We start from the raw sequence: 16578 nt of genomic DNA, 5'->3' as shown, positions 1-16578 counted from the left end.
ATTGACAGTAGTAACCCTGTTGTGCTATGAAACACTAGGTCTTATTCTTTTTTTTTTTTTTTTTTTCTATTTTTTTTGTATCCCTTAACCATCCTCACTTCCTTCCAATCTCCTCACTACCCTTCCCAACCTCTGGTAACCATCCTTCTTTTCTCTATCTTCAGGTGTTCAACTGTTTTAATGTTTAGCTCTCACAAATAAGTGAGAACATGCAAAGTTTGTCTTTCTGTGTCTGGCATATTTCACTTAACATAATGACCTCCAGTTCTATCCATGTTGTTGCAAGTGACACGTGACAGGGTCTCCCATTTTTATGGCTGAATAGTACTCCATCATGTATATGTACCACATTTTCTTTGTCCATTTGTCTGTTATTGGACACTTAAGTTGGTTCCAAATCTTAGCTATTGCAAATAGTGCTTCAATAAACATGGGAGTACATATATCTCTTTAATATCCTGATCTCATTTTTTGGGGGGGAGGGGGGTAATTACCTAGCAGTGGGATTGTTGGATCATATGATAGCTCTATTTTTAGTTGTGTGAGGAACCTCCAAACTATTCTCTCTAGTGGTTGTAGTAATTTACATTCCCACCAACAGTGTACAAAGATTCCCTTTTCTTCATATCTTCAACAGATTCGTTATTGCCTGTCTTTTGGATCAAAGCCATTTTAACTGGAGTGAGATGATATCTCATTACACTTTTGATTTACATTTTTCTGATGATCAGTGATGTTCATTATCCTTTAGTAGTAGATGGATAGAATAGCACCATTTTATATACCTGTTTGCTATTATTATGTCTTCTTTTGAAAAATGTCTATCCAAATATTTTGCTCATTTTTAAATTAGATTATTAGATGCTTTTCCTATTGAGTTGTTTGTGCTTCTTATATATTCTGGTTATTACTCCCTTGTCAAATGGGCAATTTGCAAATATTTTCTCCCATCATATGGATTGTCTCCTCATTTTGTTGATTGTTTCCTTCACTTGATAATGATTTATCCATTTATCCATTTTTGCTTTGGCTGTATGTGCTTGTGGGGCATTACTTAAGAAAATTTTTGCCCAGATCAATGTCCTGGATATTTGCTCCCATGTTTTCTTATAAGAGTTTCATTGTATGAGGTCCTATATTTAAATCTTTAGTTCATTTTATTTTTGTATATGGTGAGAGATAAGTGTTTAGTTTCATTCTTTTGTGTATGGATATCTAGTTTTCCCCAGCGCCATTTACTGAGACTGTCCTTTCTCCGACGTATGTTTTTAGAGACTTTGTCAAAATGAGTTCACTGTAGATGTAAAGATTTGCTTCATGGTTCTTTATGCTGTTTCATTGGTTTATATGTCTGTTTTTATGCCTGTACCATCCTGTTTTGGTTACTATAGCTCTGTAATATGTTTTGAAGTGGTAATGTGATTCCTCCAGTTTTGTTCTTTTTGCTTGCAATAGCTTTGGCTATCGTGGATCTTTTGTGGTTTCTTAAAAATTTTCAGATTGTTTCTTTCATTCTGTGAAGATTGTCATTGGTATTTTGATAAGGATTGCATTGACTCTCTGGACTGGTTTGGGTAGTATGGACATTTAAATATTATTAGTTCTTCCAATTCATGAACATGAAATATCTCTCCATTTTTGTGTGTGTCCTCTTCAGTTTCTTTTACCAGTGCTTTATAATTTTAATTGTGGAAATATTTCACTTCTTTGGTTAATTCCTAGGTATTTAATTTTCTTTGTAGCTATTGTAAAAAACCTGATTAATATTAGATAGATTTGGCTATAAGGTGTATTAAAGATTGGCGTTGACATTAACAGTACACTAATGCAAGGGTGAAATTTGGCTTTCTCTATTGAACAAGATTTTCATCTAATATTAAATGATAATGAAAGACTTTTGCTTCCCTTTTGACTAAACTACAGGAAAAAGAAGGAAAAGACAAGAAACAGACTGGAAAGCTAAGTATTCCCTCTATCAATAAGTAAAGGTTTTTACCTTTTTGAAATTTTTGAGTCAATATTTTCATAAAATAAATGACTTATGGTGACCTGGAATTCTGTTTTATAATATCAAGTATTTGAAATCTTTAACATATTTAACAGGCTTTCCAAAATCAAATTTCAGCTTCAAAATGATCTATTCGGACCTCTAACTTTGGGTGCTACAGAAGGCTCCTGAAGCATCCAAAAGAGAGTAAACAGGATTATTCGACATGTTAAGTTACATGGGAAGCATTGTCAGAATAAAAAAAAATGTTTAATTTTCTTCAGGTTATATTTTAGTGAATGTTAATATATTGTTCCAAAATATATGGGATTTCTAAAATTCTAATATGTCTGAATATATGCTATCAATCATAATTACGGTTATTGTATTAGTCCATTTTCACACTGCTAACAAAGACATACTTGAGACTGGGCAATTTAGAGGTCCAAAAGAAAGAGGTTTCATTGAACTTACAGCTCCACATGGCTGGGGAAGCCTCACAATCGTGGTGGAAGGCAAGAAGGAGCAAGTTCTGTCTTATGTAGATGGCAGCAGGTAAACAGAGAATTAGGAAGACACAAAAGCAGAAACCCGTGAAGAAAACATCAGATCTTGTGAGACTTATTCACTACCACCAGAACAGTATGGGGGGAACTGCCCCCATGATTCAATGATCTCCCACTGGGTCCCTCCAACAACACATGGGAATTATTGGAGTACAATTCGAGATGAGATTTGGGCGGGGACACAGAGCCAAACCGTATCAGTTGTTATGTTAGTTTTTGTAGATCACAGAAATAACCAAACTTCCTTGTCAGTTGTGTCTTTATGACTGTTTAAAGTCATTTCCACGGTTAATTGCCTAATTCTGATGCAGTTTCTGAAAACTTCACAAGCACTTGACATTCTAGAATATGATATCTTTTAGAAGGTTTATGAAAGGATGGAGAGGATCCTGAAAAGCGCTCTTGAATACAGGTAAGAATTCTTGGAACTTTAATGAAAAGACTGACTGGTTTATAAAACTACTAACCCAAATAGAACAAAAATTAATTGACTACCAAGAAAATACTTTGCCAGATTTTCATGCTAAATCACCCAATACCAAAATTGTTTAGGTACACAATTTGAGTGAACTCCATGGTGTAAGTCAAATTACCTGTGATAACCCATTAGTTATCAGTGCTATGCACCTACATTTAAACAACTGGTATTCAACAGAACGTAAGTCCAACATGAAGCATGGACTCCCAGAGAACCAGGATGGCTGCCTTGTCCTTTCTCAGTCCTCAAAACTTTTGTTATTAAAAGTTCTGCATTCTATGACTCATTATGGAAAAGATAAAATCCAAATTAAATATATATTGGTGTGGTGACTTCTAAATTGCTAAAATAGTTTATGACCACAATCCTTGGAAGACAAAGCTTTAGGTACATTTGGCCACCTGATGGGCCTTTTGGACACTTACAGAGGGATTTCATTCTATTGTCATTTTCAGTGCATGTTTTCTGGTTTTATAAAAGCTTTCCTATGCAAGAGGGCTGATGTTATAATAGTAGATTATTATATCACCATGTATTTTCACCAGGCAAAGAAAGCATTTTATGGTTTGCTAACTGAGGACAATCAACCCCTTCATAATCTAGAACTTGAAGATCGGATCTTCTGAGAACATCAGAGAAAGACTGCCCTTGGCATCCACACTGCAGCAAAACTTCAGGACCTTGAACCTCGGGCTCATAATTTAACAACTGAGAAGGGTTCATCCACACTCTTGGGACTATACCCATTGGAACCCTTAAAGTAAAGCTAACCAGGGAAGTTTCTCCCCAGAAGAAGATGGCATTTTTTATATGAACAGCTTTTTCCCAAGATCATGGATCCAGATTTTTCTACTATCATGAGACTCTTATCTTTGAATATTTTTTCCCTTGCTTATGCCTCTATGAACAATAGAAGTGAAAAGGGGGTCTGTTATGTGTACTCATTGTGTATACTTTTATTTGTTAAAGATTTTGAAGCCAGCCTTATATATGGATAAGCTTATACCTTGGTAGATGGAAGATGAGGCCCAATGAAGGTGAAAAATTTTAAAGGTACATATGTTACTTCATAATCAGTCACAAACAAAACATTGGTTCACTTAATGCACATTATTGGTTAAAGAGTACATTGCCAGGAGGCCTGCACTATTCTAGAAGGGCATTATTTATTAGGTCCTTTATTACTTATGGTTTGGAGTGAAAGAGGCAATGACTAGAAATGTATCCATCATGATAAGCTCTATAGCAGATTCTACTGTAAGGACTATGGTTGCAAAGCAGACTTTAAATTCTAGATCATTTACTGGCTAAACAGAGAAGTAGCTGTGTGGCTACTGGCACTTGTGGCCTATGGAGAAATACATCACATCAGGTATTAAAGAGATTCAGTTGTAGGGGATTAATGAAGAGACTGCTTAGATAAGCAGGAAGATTCTTTAGCTTATTCTTTGATCTATTTAATTTTAGATGGTTTGGTTTATGGAGATCTTGGTTAACTCTTGCTGTTATCCTCCTGATAGTCATAATAGTAGTCTCCCTGGTATGCTGTATTCTCTCAAAAGATTTAAATGTTTGCATGCAGCCATCTCTAGAATGTCAAATGGTCTCCTTCAACCGGAATGACAAAAGCTGAAAGAAATGTGTGACCATGAGGGAACTGTAACCTTTGAATGACATGCTGAGACCAGAAACCCAAAATGATGGTAAGTAAAAGCGACTCAAAGGCCTTAAGTTTTGGTCACAATCTTACCTAAGTGAGAACCTGACTTAGGGGGAATTTTTCAACAAAGTTATGGGAGACCATTGTTTTTGACTGAACTCATGCAGAAGGCCCCAGCAGAGCAGACTAAACCAAAATGGAGTCACTCATACTAACTGTAACATAATCAAACTAAGACTTTAAGGAAACACATAGATCCTAGAACAGACCAGGTTTGGGTTTTTTTTTCTCCTGTTTCTCCTGGTTTTTTTGTTTGTTTGTTTTTAGGCAGGAGGAATAAAAACCCAAACCTGGTCTGTTCTAGGATCTGTGTGTTCTACCATAGAGTAGAAGGTTCCTCCTTGTGCTGGAGGAGATCCTAGAACACATTTCTAGGATAGAATATATAAGCTAGCCTTATATGTGGATGACCTCATACCTTGGTAGATTGGAGATGAGGCCCAATGAAGGTGAGAAACACATGACATTCCAGCATAATAATTCCTCCATGGCAGGAACCTGCTTCTTTAACAGTTGGTAGATCTCACTTTTAAAACTGTTTCAGCACTCTTCCCATTAACCTAAGGACAGAGTTTTAAAAATTCCTTATAGATTATCTTTAATGTTTTAAAGTTTATTTGGTTCTGTGATTTTTTTCTTTGAATCATTTTTGCTAACATGTTACCTAGAAAAATGGTTTATTTAATCTAACTGTTCTAATTTACTGGCAAAAAGTTGTTCAAATTATTTTTTTATTTTTGATATTCTTTCTATATCTGCAGTTAAAGCTGTTTTTTATTCCTACTATTTACCTGCTCTCTCTCTGTCTCTCTCTCTCTCTCTCTCTCTCTCTCTCTCTCTCTCTCTCTCTTTCCTCTCATTCATCAATACTCTCAAAGTTTTAGTTATTAGCATTTTTTAAAAGAATGGATCTCTGGTTTTGTCAGTTCTCTCTAATGTACTTTTGTCTTCAATATCATTACTTTTGCTTTTTACCTTTATTATCTATAAAATCCAGCTGCTTTGCTGTGAATCGTTTTATTCCTGGGACTACGGAGCAGAGCTTGAAAGGAGAAAGAAGAAAGTATACTATTTTTAAAATGAAATTAAGCCAAGAAAAATTGAGGGTGGCATTTCCTCTGAGAAGTGCTAGACTCAAGTTGTTCTTTAAAGGAAAAGTTTTGAAACCCTTCTTTGGAGTTTTTGGAGCACCCTAGAAGGTATGTTTCAAGAGAATATTTTCAGAGAATGTTAAATGTTGTTTTTATTGCATAACAAATTTCTATATAAACTTAGAGTCAAGAGGAAAAGGATCTTTTATTTTCTTAAAATGCTGTGATTCACTGCAGAGCTCATAAATGCTAAACCACAGCAGGGCAGGCAAGCGAAAAGAAAATAAGAAAGCAATGACTATCTACATAATTTATTCCTAAGTCATAGTCCATGGGCTGATTTCTTTTAGCATTTGGCATTTCACCAAGCTGATGAGCCCATACTCACATGTAGTCAAGATCCGCAAGGAGTATGGGTTTCCCTTTCTCCAGCATTGGCAAGTACCTAATCACTATGGAAGTATTTGGAAGAGCTTGTTCATATATGTCTTTATTGTCACCCATCAATTTTATCTCTTTGGTGACTCAGAATTTCTGATGTCCTCCGAGCCCAGTCTGGGCTGATAATAGTTCCAATCCTCAGTGTAATGGAATTTTTTTTTATTTTAAAGAAAAAGTTCTTAGTTTAATGAGGCATACAAATAAGTAGACCAGCAATTATGGTGCATCATAATAAATCCTACAATCAAAATATACCAAATGTGATATGAGAGGTAGAGACAAAATCTCTCACTCCATATTAAGGAACCATAACAAGATTCCTGGAGGAAGAACTGAAGCTTAAGTTATAAAGGTTAGCTTTAACCTTGAGGCAAGGTTATCTGAAAGCTCTTTCAGACTGGACATAAATGAGTATATTAATCTGTTCCCATGCTGCTATAAGGGCATACCTGAGACTGGGTAATTTATAAAGGAAAGAGGTTTAACTGGCTCACCGTTCTATATGGCTGAGGAGGCCTCAGGAAACTTACAACCATGGCAGAAGGCACCTCCTAACAGGGTGTCAGGAGAGAGAATGAGTGCCAAGTGAAGGGTGAAGCCCCTTATAAGGCCATTATGTCTTGTGAACTCACTTACTTTTATATGAATAGCATGGGAAGAATTTCCTCCATGATTCGGTTATCTCCACCTGGTCCTGCCTTTGACAGTGGGGATTATTACAATTCAAGGTGAAATTTGGGTGGAGACACAGAGCCAAACCATATCAATGATTAAGAAGAGTTAAAGCTTTGGGAGTGAAGGGATTGGTGGAGCTCTATAAAAGCAGTAAGGCCAGGTACATGGAGGAGCCAGTGTTCCCATCTGCTAAAATGCTCCAGTCATGAGAAAGGAGGCAGGAGAGGAGAGGAACGGTAAGTAGCGAAGCGTAACTTTTCTGAATTGGAGCAGCTGGTCGTGCCTCCTGGCACAGTAGATGCATACCCAACTCTCAGATCTCACCTGGAGAAAGTTTTGCCTCACTCAAGCAGAGCCACTCCAAGTATGAGCCATCTGCTCCCATCTCACCTGACTGGCTTGCCCTGTCTCAAATGACTGATGTCAAGGTAAGAACTCTCTTCCCGTCTAGACCTTGCCATTTGCTGACCTACTCTTTTACCTCATCATTTCTAGAACAAGTGAGTCAAGTGAGTCAGACTAGGGTGGTCAGGGATGGAGGCTTCGGCTGATCCAGTCAGGAGAAACCCAGGCCTCAGGTCGTGAAAGCCAGAGGAAGGCCATGCTGGCTCAGCACTAGGCTGATCCTACCATGTGCTTGGGGCAGCACAGCAGGGGTCCTGAGCATCCTATTGAAGGATTTCTATTTCAAAAATAGCCTCAAAGCTGTTGTCCTAGGAAATATAAGAATGTTGTGTTGTAATTTCTTACAATTACATAGTTTATATAACAATCTTAATCTGGCCCTAGTTGAACGGTTGGTGTACTGGGACAAGGCCCCTCATTTAAAGTGTTTCTGGGGCAGAAGGGCTGGAGTGAGAAGCCCATGGGAGACTCGATCTCAAGAATAACAGATCTGTAGCAATGTTGTAAAGCGCTTTCACAAACTGCATCTCGGGTCTTCCTCACTAAACATTATGAGCTGCATTGTACTAAAAATTCCCACTTTGCAGGTGGGAAAATTGATGCTAGGGGAAGTTGCATAATTAACCAACTTCTTTAGCTAGTGGAATTAACATTCAGAACTCATATATGGATCTTTTGACTACTGAGCCCACAGCTTCATTCCCTACCAAAGTCTGTAGTCTTGTGAAACTCTCATAAGCTCATAATTGTTTCACCTCAGCTATGAGGGCATAGGCTGAAGAGCAGAAAATCTAGCCGTTCAAGGTCTGGATTTATGTGTCCAAGGCAAAAGCAGAGTTAGCTGAACTCAGGCTGAGCTAATAAATTGATTTTGTACCCCTTATATTTATTTGGCTAAGGCCAGAATCAGGGCAGCCTGAATGTACAGGTGGGGATAACGTGACCTCAGATGGCAGAGTGCAGGAGTAGGCAGGGGGCCAAATAATTACAGCAAGACTTCACCTTTCTTATCTTTAAGTATTCTCATCCTGAGCGGTGACGTTGAGAAATTGTTCTATTTCTCTATTTCTCTAGCTCTGCAATAAACTGAATAGGTGAGCGCCTGTGCTGTGAAGATGTACAGATGGTCCCTGTCCTCAGAATGCTTACATCCAGTAGGCAGATAATGCATTTGAGAAGGTCTATGTATAAGGGAGAATGTTTTTTGTTTTTGTTTTTTAGAATCATTAAGAAATCTATTCTTCTGGGCAACACAGAGGAATAGCATGTTATTTTAGATTTGAACATTTGGAGAAGATTTTGGATGGATTTGGTATTTGAGCTACTTTGTCAGGAAGTAGGATTTTGATGCTCAGGGCTGGGGACAGACTGGGGAGCAAATACAAGAACACGAAAAAGCCAGTTGTGCAGTCTGTCTCTCTCTCTTCTTCTCTTTGCCCCTCTATTAGTTCTGTTTCTCTGGAGAATCCTAATGTTTACCCCAACTCTTTCTAAAAGGATTTTGAGATTACTAAGCAGCCAGACTCAGTTCAATCTGGCTTTGTATTTTACAGGTTTAAGCAATTGTGAGGGAATGAAAATACCCTCAATAGACTTTTGAGTGGCAACCTTTATTTTCTCCCATTCCATTGCTTACAGTCCCCAGGCTACTGCTGCTCTGTCTAATGATCCTTACAGTAAATACACTAAAATAATAGGCAATGGATTCAACAGAAACTGATTTCTGGAGTCTGCACATAAGATTTAGTCTGCAGTGGTTACTAGTAAGTGTGAACACAGCCTACACTGCTGTTTCATCTGCCTTAAGGTTTAGATAGCATATGTGAGAACCCTCTGAAGGAAACAGGAAACTTATATGGTAAAATGTAATTAAACCAGGAGAAGCAGCTATCTTGGAAACTGTGACAAGAGGCTTACAGAAAATTTTAGAGATGCTGATAAGGGAGAGAAGGAGAGTAAGCAATGGGTCACTGTTTCTCCAGGGCTGATAAATCATGGCTCCAATGAGCTTGGTGCCAGGCCTCCCAAATGATACTGCTCCTCACCACACACACACACACACACACACACACACACACACACACACACACACACACGGTTTTAAATTTCCATGTGACCTAGACATACTTCTTCTTCCTGGGGCCCAGTTTTCTTATCTGTAATATGACAGGAGTAGGCCAGATGATCTCTAAGTTCCTTTCCAATTCTGGCATTCTGTAACTCTAAAATTTGTTTTCTCTAATCAGTTCTGTGATTTGGAAGAGAATGAGTTGATAATCCAGTGGGCTATGACAGTTATAGTTCTCTTAAGTTAAATTAGAATATTCATGTTTTGGCATTCACATCCACATTTGCAGGCTCTGATTAGCATGGACAATTCTCTGTCCCAGATGACTTCCACACAAGCTTATCAAATCATCTGACTAGTTCCACTCATCTTGACCACATCACATCACAAGGTGGCATGCATTAGGGCAGTTATAACATACCCCAAAGTGTCTGCACAGTGACTGTTCACCATAGGGAACAGGCTTCCCTCCCTGCAACAAACAAGGAAAATGTATTTTAAAATGCTCTAAATAATACATGTAAAACCTTAGGAAATATACAAGGTATAAAGGAAAAAGCAAAAATGGCTAAAATCCCACCACTCAGAGATTATCACCATGAACATATCAGTGAACATTCTAATATATATTTTGTATGTTTATATATACACACTTGCAGTTTTGTATAAATGGGATCATTTTATGCATGCAATTTTATAATTTTTAAATTTTATGAAAGCCTTTAATTTTAAATTGTATCTAAAACTTACTTTAGAGTCCAAGAATAATTTAATACAGAATTTACAAATTATATTTTTATTGTATTTAAGGAAAGACTATTGGTCTACAAAGGGGAGATTAGAAGACTTGCTTTCTTAACCCACAGTTGCACCATCTATGTCTAAAGATACTGAAAAACGTGAAAACTGACATCACAGAGAATTCTGACTTTCTAAAGAAATCATGCAAAACTGTAAATGAAACAAACAGATGATGAAAACTATGTTTCCCTCACTTTTTAGATGTTAATAATTTGCCATGGTGGAGCTTATGAAAAAGAAAAATTTCAGATGATATAGTGTGTCCATTAAGTTGGGGTCAATTTTGAGGGCAATAACCCATACTTTAAAGAGGAAAAATTGAGTATTTTAATCATAGACTTGATGAGCTCTTTAAATGCCAAAAATGATTTGTTAGAACATTTTGAACTAGAAATGAAAACTCCCTGAAGCATCTTTCAGGATAAGTAGTCATATTGCATTAACTGGAAGAGCATAACCAATAACTGAGAGACCTTTTACAATTTTTAAAGTCAAATATCGCTGAATGCCTGCTGGATGAAAAGTAAATAAAAGACATTACAGCAGGAATACCTTCCAATATTACAGCAACTCAGTGAAAATCACTTCTGTTGTATACTGAAGGAAGTTGGTTGTCTCAGGAAAATCAATTTGAGTTGCAAGCTGAGCTAGCTGCTTTATTCACAGAACACCATTTTTACTTCAGTGAACAAGCAGCGTACAAACTGGTTATTCAGTCATGTATTTTGGCACATATTTTCTGTTATATTAACAAAGTAGCCTGTCACTGCCAGGACTAACATTTTTTGCTAATTTTTCTGGTTGTGTTTTGTGCTAATTATAGTTTCAACTTTTAGAGATTAGAATTTTTGGAAAACTTTTCTCTTCCACTGTGAATTTGTCAGCTTCAAGACATTTTTACGAGATTTATAGGTATTCATAAATGTTACAAATCATGTAGTTGGGAACAGTCACCTGCCTAAAAGGATCAATCACTCTTCCTTTCTGGTTAGCGCACATTTTGCTCAGACGCTGCGAGGGTGATTTGAGAGGCTTGTCCCTTGAAAGCCCATAACCTTTTGCTGCAGCTTGTTCAATAGACATGTGTAAATATTATACATTTGGGTTAGTCACATCATATACTGTTGGCTAAGTCTTCAATTCATTTGTAATTGGATCAGTTACAAATCTTTCTTTTTCCTGTTTCAACCACAATACCTAGAGTTTAGATATGTTTTATTTCCTGTGAATTGTTACGGAGGATGATCTTCTTCAGAGTTGGAATAAAGAAAAAGTTGTCTTAAATAAGCACCTGAAGGACTAAGAAATCTTACGGAACTATTGGGGCCTAGAGAGAGGGCCTAATCCCTGTAGAAGTATCTTAAAATAGTCAAGTTCCACACACCTTAACCATCATGTTTTGTGAACATAGGAAAAAGCCAGTAACTAAACTCGTGTTTAAAACTAACATTTGAGAAGATCCTAGTATTGCTGCATTTGTCAATGGATAACATAAGTAGCAGTTCATCAGCCTGCATCACACTCACCAGTACACAATTACAACCTAGAAACCATCGGCAATCTAGTGTGGAGCCAACGAGACTGTCCCTTCTTTCAGTCATTACTGCTCTCTCTGATTTCTAACAGCATAGGTTAGATTTGTCTGCTTTTGTATTTAGGTAAATGGAACCATTTTCCATGCACTCTTTTGATGCTGGCTTTCCTTCATTATTGCTTGTGAGATTTTAAATCTTGCTACTTTCAGGCTCTGTAATGTAGGGAAGTTGCTGTAGAATCAGGGTAACAATGGCTAATTCTTAGGAGTGAGTGCGAGAATGAAATAAGATAACATGAGAAAGCCTCTCACCCAGTGCCTGTTTCTAGCAGATGCCCTTCCCGTCTCTCCTCCGACAGCCTCTTCTGTACCATCCTGTCCTTGACTTTGATCCCACGCTGCAGCTTCCTCTGGCTCTTCTCACATGGGGCTGGGCAGCTGCCGCAGTGGGCAGGCAACACTCAGGCTCGTGGCAGATCTACTTTCCCTAGTTAATAGGCTTCATAAAGAACACCGAGGAAAAAATAAAAGCCATAGTCTGAGAGAAACCACTTTAAATCACATAATTGGTGAAGAACTTATATCAAGAATGTAAAAAGAGACCTCTCACAACTGAAAAATAAGAGAATAAATACACAACCAAAAAACTGGGCAAAGAATCTGAACAAGCATTTCACCAAAGGAGGTATATGGATGACAAATCAACACATGAAAAGATGCTCAACATCCTAAGTCATTAGGAAAATGCAAATTAAAACTACAGTGAGATGCCGCTACACATCTATTAGAAGGGCTAAACAAAGCAAAACAAAACTGACCATTCCAAGTGTTGGCAAGGATGTGGAAGAACCAGAACTCTCATGCACTGCTTTCAGGGATGTAAACTGATATGACCACTTTGAAAAACAGTTGGCAGTTTTTAAAAATTAAACACACACCATACAACCCCACCATGACTCTCCTAGTTATTTACCTAAGAGAAATGACAGCATATTTCTACACAAAGACTTGTAAACAAATAGCAACTTTATTCATAAACAGGAAACAACAAAAATGTCTATCAACAGATGAATGGATAAACAATTTTGATACAACCTTACAATGGAGTACAACTATGAATACCCACAAAATGGATTGAATTGCAAAATAATTTTGTTGAGAGAAGCTAGAGAAAGAGTACATACTGTATGATTCCACTTATATAAAATGATAGTAAATGCCAAATAATCTGTAGTGACAGAGAGCAGCAAATCAGTGGTTGCCACAGAGTGAAGGGGGTGGGCTGGGAGGTACCACGAGGGATCATGAGGAAACTATTGCTGTTGATGCATAGTTTACTCCCTTGATTGTGGTCATAGTTTCATGGTTGTATACATATGCCAAAACTTACGAAACTGTACACATTAACTATATGCTCTTTACTCCATATCAATTATGCCTCCATAATGCTATTACAATTTTTTTTTTTAAAGAAAAAAGAGGACTATGAAGCTTTCAGGTCTGAGTGGTATATTAAGCATTCTCAATACTTAAACAACATTGTTTCATTTGGTTACCAAAGTACAATTCTTTTTTTTTTTTTTTAACTTTAGATTCTGGGGTACATGTGTAGGTCATGCAGGGCTGTTGCATAGGTGCATACTGTATCCTGCATTTCTCCCCATGTTATCCCTCCCCACCCTTCCCACCCCCTACTGTCTGTCCCTCAGCCCCCTCCCCAACTGCCTCCAGTGTGTGATGTTCCTCTCCCTGAGTTCACATGTTCTCATTGTTCAACACCCGCCTATGAGTGAGAACATACGCTGTTTGGTTTTCTGTTCTTATGTCTGTTTGCTGAAATTGATGGTTTCCAGATTCATCCAAGTCCCTGCAAAGGACACACACTCATCATTTTTTATGGCTGCATAGTATCCCATGGTGTATATGTGCCACATTTTGTTTATCCAGTCTATCATTGATGGGCATTTGAGTTGGTTCCAGATCTTTGCTATTGTAAACAGAGCTGCAGTAAACATACATGTGCATGTGTCTTTATAGCAGAACAATTTCTAGTTCTTTGGGTATATAAACAGGAATGGGATTGCTGGGACAAATGGAATTTCTATTTCTAGATCCTTGAGAAATCACCACACTGTCTTTCACAATGGTTGAACTAATTTACATTCCCACCAGTTGTGTAAGAGTGTTCCTAGGCCGGGCGCAGTAGCTCAAGCCTGTAATCCCAGCACTTTGGGAGGCCGTGGTGGGTGGATCATGAGGTCAAGAGATCAAGACCATCCTGGTCAACATAGTGAAACCCCGTCTCTACTAAAAATACAAAAAAATTAGCTGGGCATGGTGGCACGTGCCTGTAATCCCAGCTACTCAGGAGGCTGAGGCAGGAGAATTGCCTGAACCCAGGAGGTGGAGGTTGCGGTGAGCCGAGATCGCGCCATTGCACTCCAGCCTGGGTAACAAGAGCGAAACTCCGTCAAAAAAAAAAAAAAAAAAAAAGAGTGTTCCTATTTCTCCACATCCTCTCCAGCATCTGTTGTCTCCAGATTTTTTAATGACTGCCATTCTAACTGGCGCGACATGCTATCTCAATGTGGTTTTGATTTGCATTTCTCTAATGAAAAATGATGATGAGCACTTTTTCATATGTTTGTTGGCCTCATATATGTCTTCTTTTGAAAAGTGTCTGTTGATATCCTTTGCCTACTTTTGAATAGGGTTGTTTGTTTTTTCTTGTATATCTGTTTTAGTTCTTTGTAGATTCTGGATATTAGCCCTTTGTCAGATAGGTAGACTGCAAAAATTTTTCCCATTCTGTTGGTTGCTGATTCGCTCTAATGATGGTTTCTTTTGCTATACAGAAGCCCTGAATTTCAATTAGATCCCATTTGTCTACCTTGGCTTTTGTTGTCATTGGTTTTGGTGTTTTAGTCATGAAGACCTTGCCTATGCCTATGTCCTAGATGGTTTTGCCTACGTTTTCTTCTAGTGTTTTTATGGTGTTAGGTTTTATGTTTAAATCTGTAATCCATCTGGCATTAATTTTACTGTAAGGTGACAGGAAGGGGTCCAGTTTCTGCTTTCTGCACATTGCTAGCCAATTTTCCCAACACCATTTATTAAACATGAAATCCTTTCCCCATTGCTTATTTTTGTCAGGTTTGTAAAAGATCGGATGGTTGTAGATGTATGGTATTGTTTCTGAGGCCTCTGTTCTGTTCCATTGATCTATGTCTCTGTTTTGGTACCAGTACCATGCTGTTTTGATTACTATAGACTTGTGGTATAGTTTGAAGTCTGGCAGTGTGATGCCTCCAACTTTGTTCTTTTTGCTTAGGATTTTCTTGGTTATGAGGGCTCTCTTGTGATTCCTTATGAAGTTTAAAGTGTTTTTTTCCAGTTCTGTGAAGAAGGTCATTGGTAGCTTGATGGGAATGGTGTTGAATCTATAAATTACTTTGGGTGGTATGGCCATTCTCACGATTTTGATTCTTCCTAACCATGAGCATGGAATGTTTTTCTGTCTGTTTGTGTCCTCTCTTATTTCATTGAGCAGTGCTTTGTAGTTCTCCTTAAAGAGGTCCTTTACATCCTTTGTTAGTTGTATTCGTAGGTATTTTATTCTCTTTGTAGCAATTGTGAATGGGAGTTCGCTCTTGATTTGGTTCTCTGTTTGTCTGTTACTGGTATATAGGAATGCTTGTGATTTCTGAACATTGATTTTGTATTCTGAGACTTTGCTGAAGTTGCTTATCAGTTTGAGAAGATTTTGGGCTGAGATGATGGGGTCTTCTAAATACACAATCATGTCATCTGCAAGTAGAGACAGTTTGACTTCCTCCTTTCCTAATTGAATACCCTTTATTTCTTTTTCTTGCCTGATTGCTCTGGCTAGAACTACCAATACTATATTGAATAGGAGTGGTCAGAGAGGGCATCCTTGTCTAGTGCCTGATTTCAAAGGAATTCTTCCAGCTTTTGCCCATTCAGTATGATATTGGCTGTAGGTGTGTCATATATAGCTTTTATAATTTTATAATAAGTTCTGTTGATACCTAGTTTATTGATAGTTTTTAGCATGAAGGGCTGTTGAATTTTGTCAAAGGCCTTCTCTGCTTCTATTGAGATAATCATGTGGTTTTTGTCCTTGGTTCCGTTTATGTGGTGGATTACATTTATGGACTTGCGTATGTTGAACCAGCCTCAAATCTCCGGGAAGAAACCTACTTGATCATGATGAATAAGCTTTTTGATGTGCTGTTGCAATTGGTTTGCCAGTATTTTATTGAAGATTTTTGCGTCGATGTTCATCATGGATATTGGCCTGAAGTTTTCTTTTTTAGTTGAGTCTCTGCCGGGTTTTGGTATCAGGATGATGTTGGTCTCATAAAATGGGTTAGGGAGGATTCCCTCTTTTTCTATTGTTTGATGTGGTCAGAAGGAATGGAACCAGCTCCTCTTTGTAACTATGGTAGAAGTCAGCTGTGAAGCCGTCTGGACCTGGACTTTTTTTGTTTGATAGGCAATTGATTGCTGCCTCAACTTCAGCCTTTGTTATTGGTCTATTCAGGGTTTCAACTTCCTCCTGGTTTAGTCTTGGTAGATTACAAGTGTCCAGGAATTTATCCATTTCTTCCTGGTTTACTGGTTTATGTGCATAGAGTTGTTTGTAGTAATCTCTGATGGTAGTTTGTATTTCTGTGGGATCAGTGGTGATATCCCCTTTATCATTTTTTATTGCATCTATTTGATACTTCTCCCTTTTCTTTTTTATTAGTCTGGCTAGCGGTCTGTCCATTTTGTTGATCTTTTCAAAAA

The sequence above is a fragment of the Saimiri boliviensis genome, chromosome 4 (assembly GCF_048565385.1).
Source record: "Saimiri boliviensis isolate mSaiBol1 chromosome 4, mSaiBol1.pri, whole genome shotgun sequence".
NCBI classification, from domain to species: domain Eukaryota; kingdom Metazoa; phylum Chordata; class Mammalia; order Primates; family Cebidae; genus Saimiri; species Saimiri boliviensis.
The sequence above is the reverse complement of the archived record's forward strand: the minus strand, read 5'-3'. Positions refer to the sequence as shown.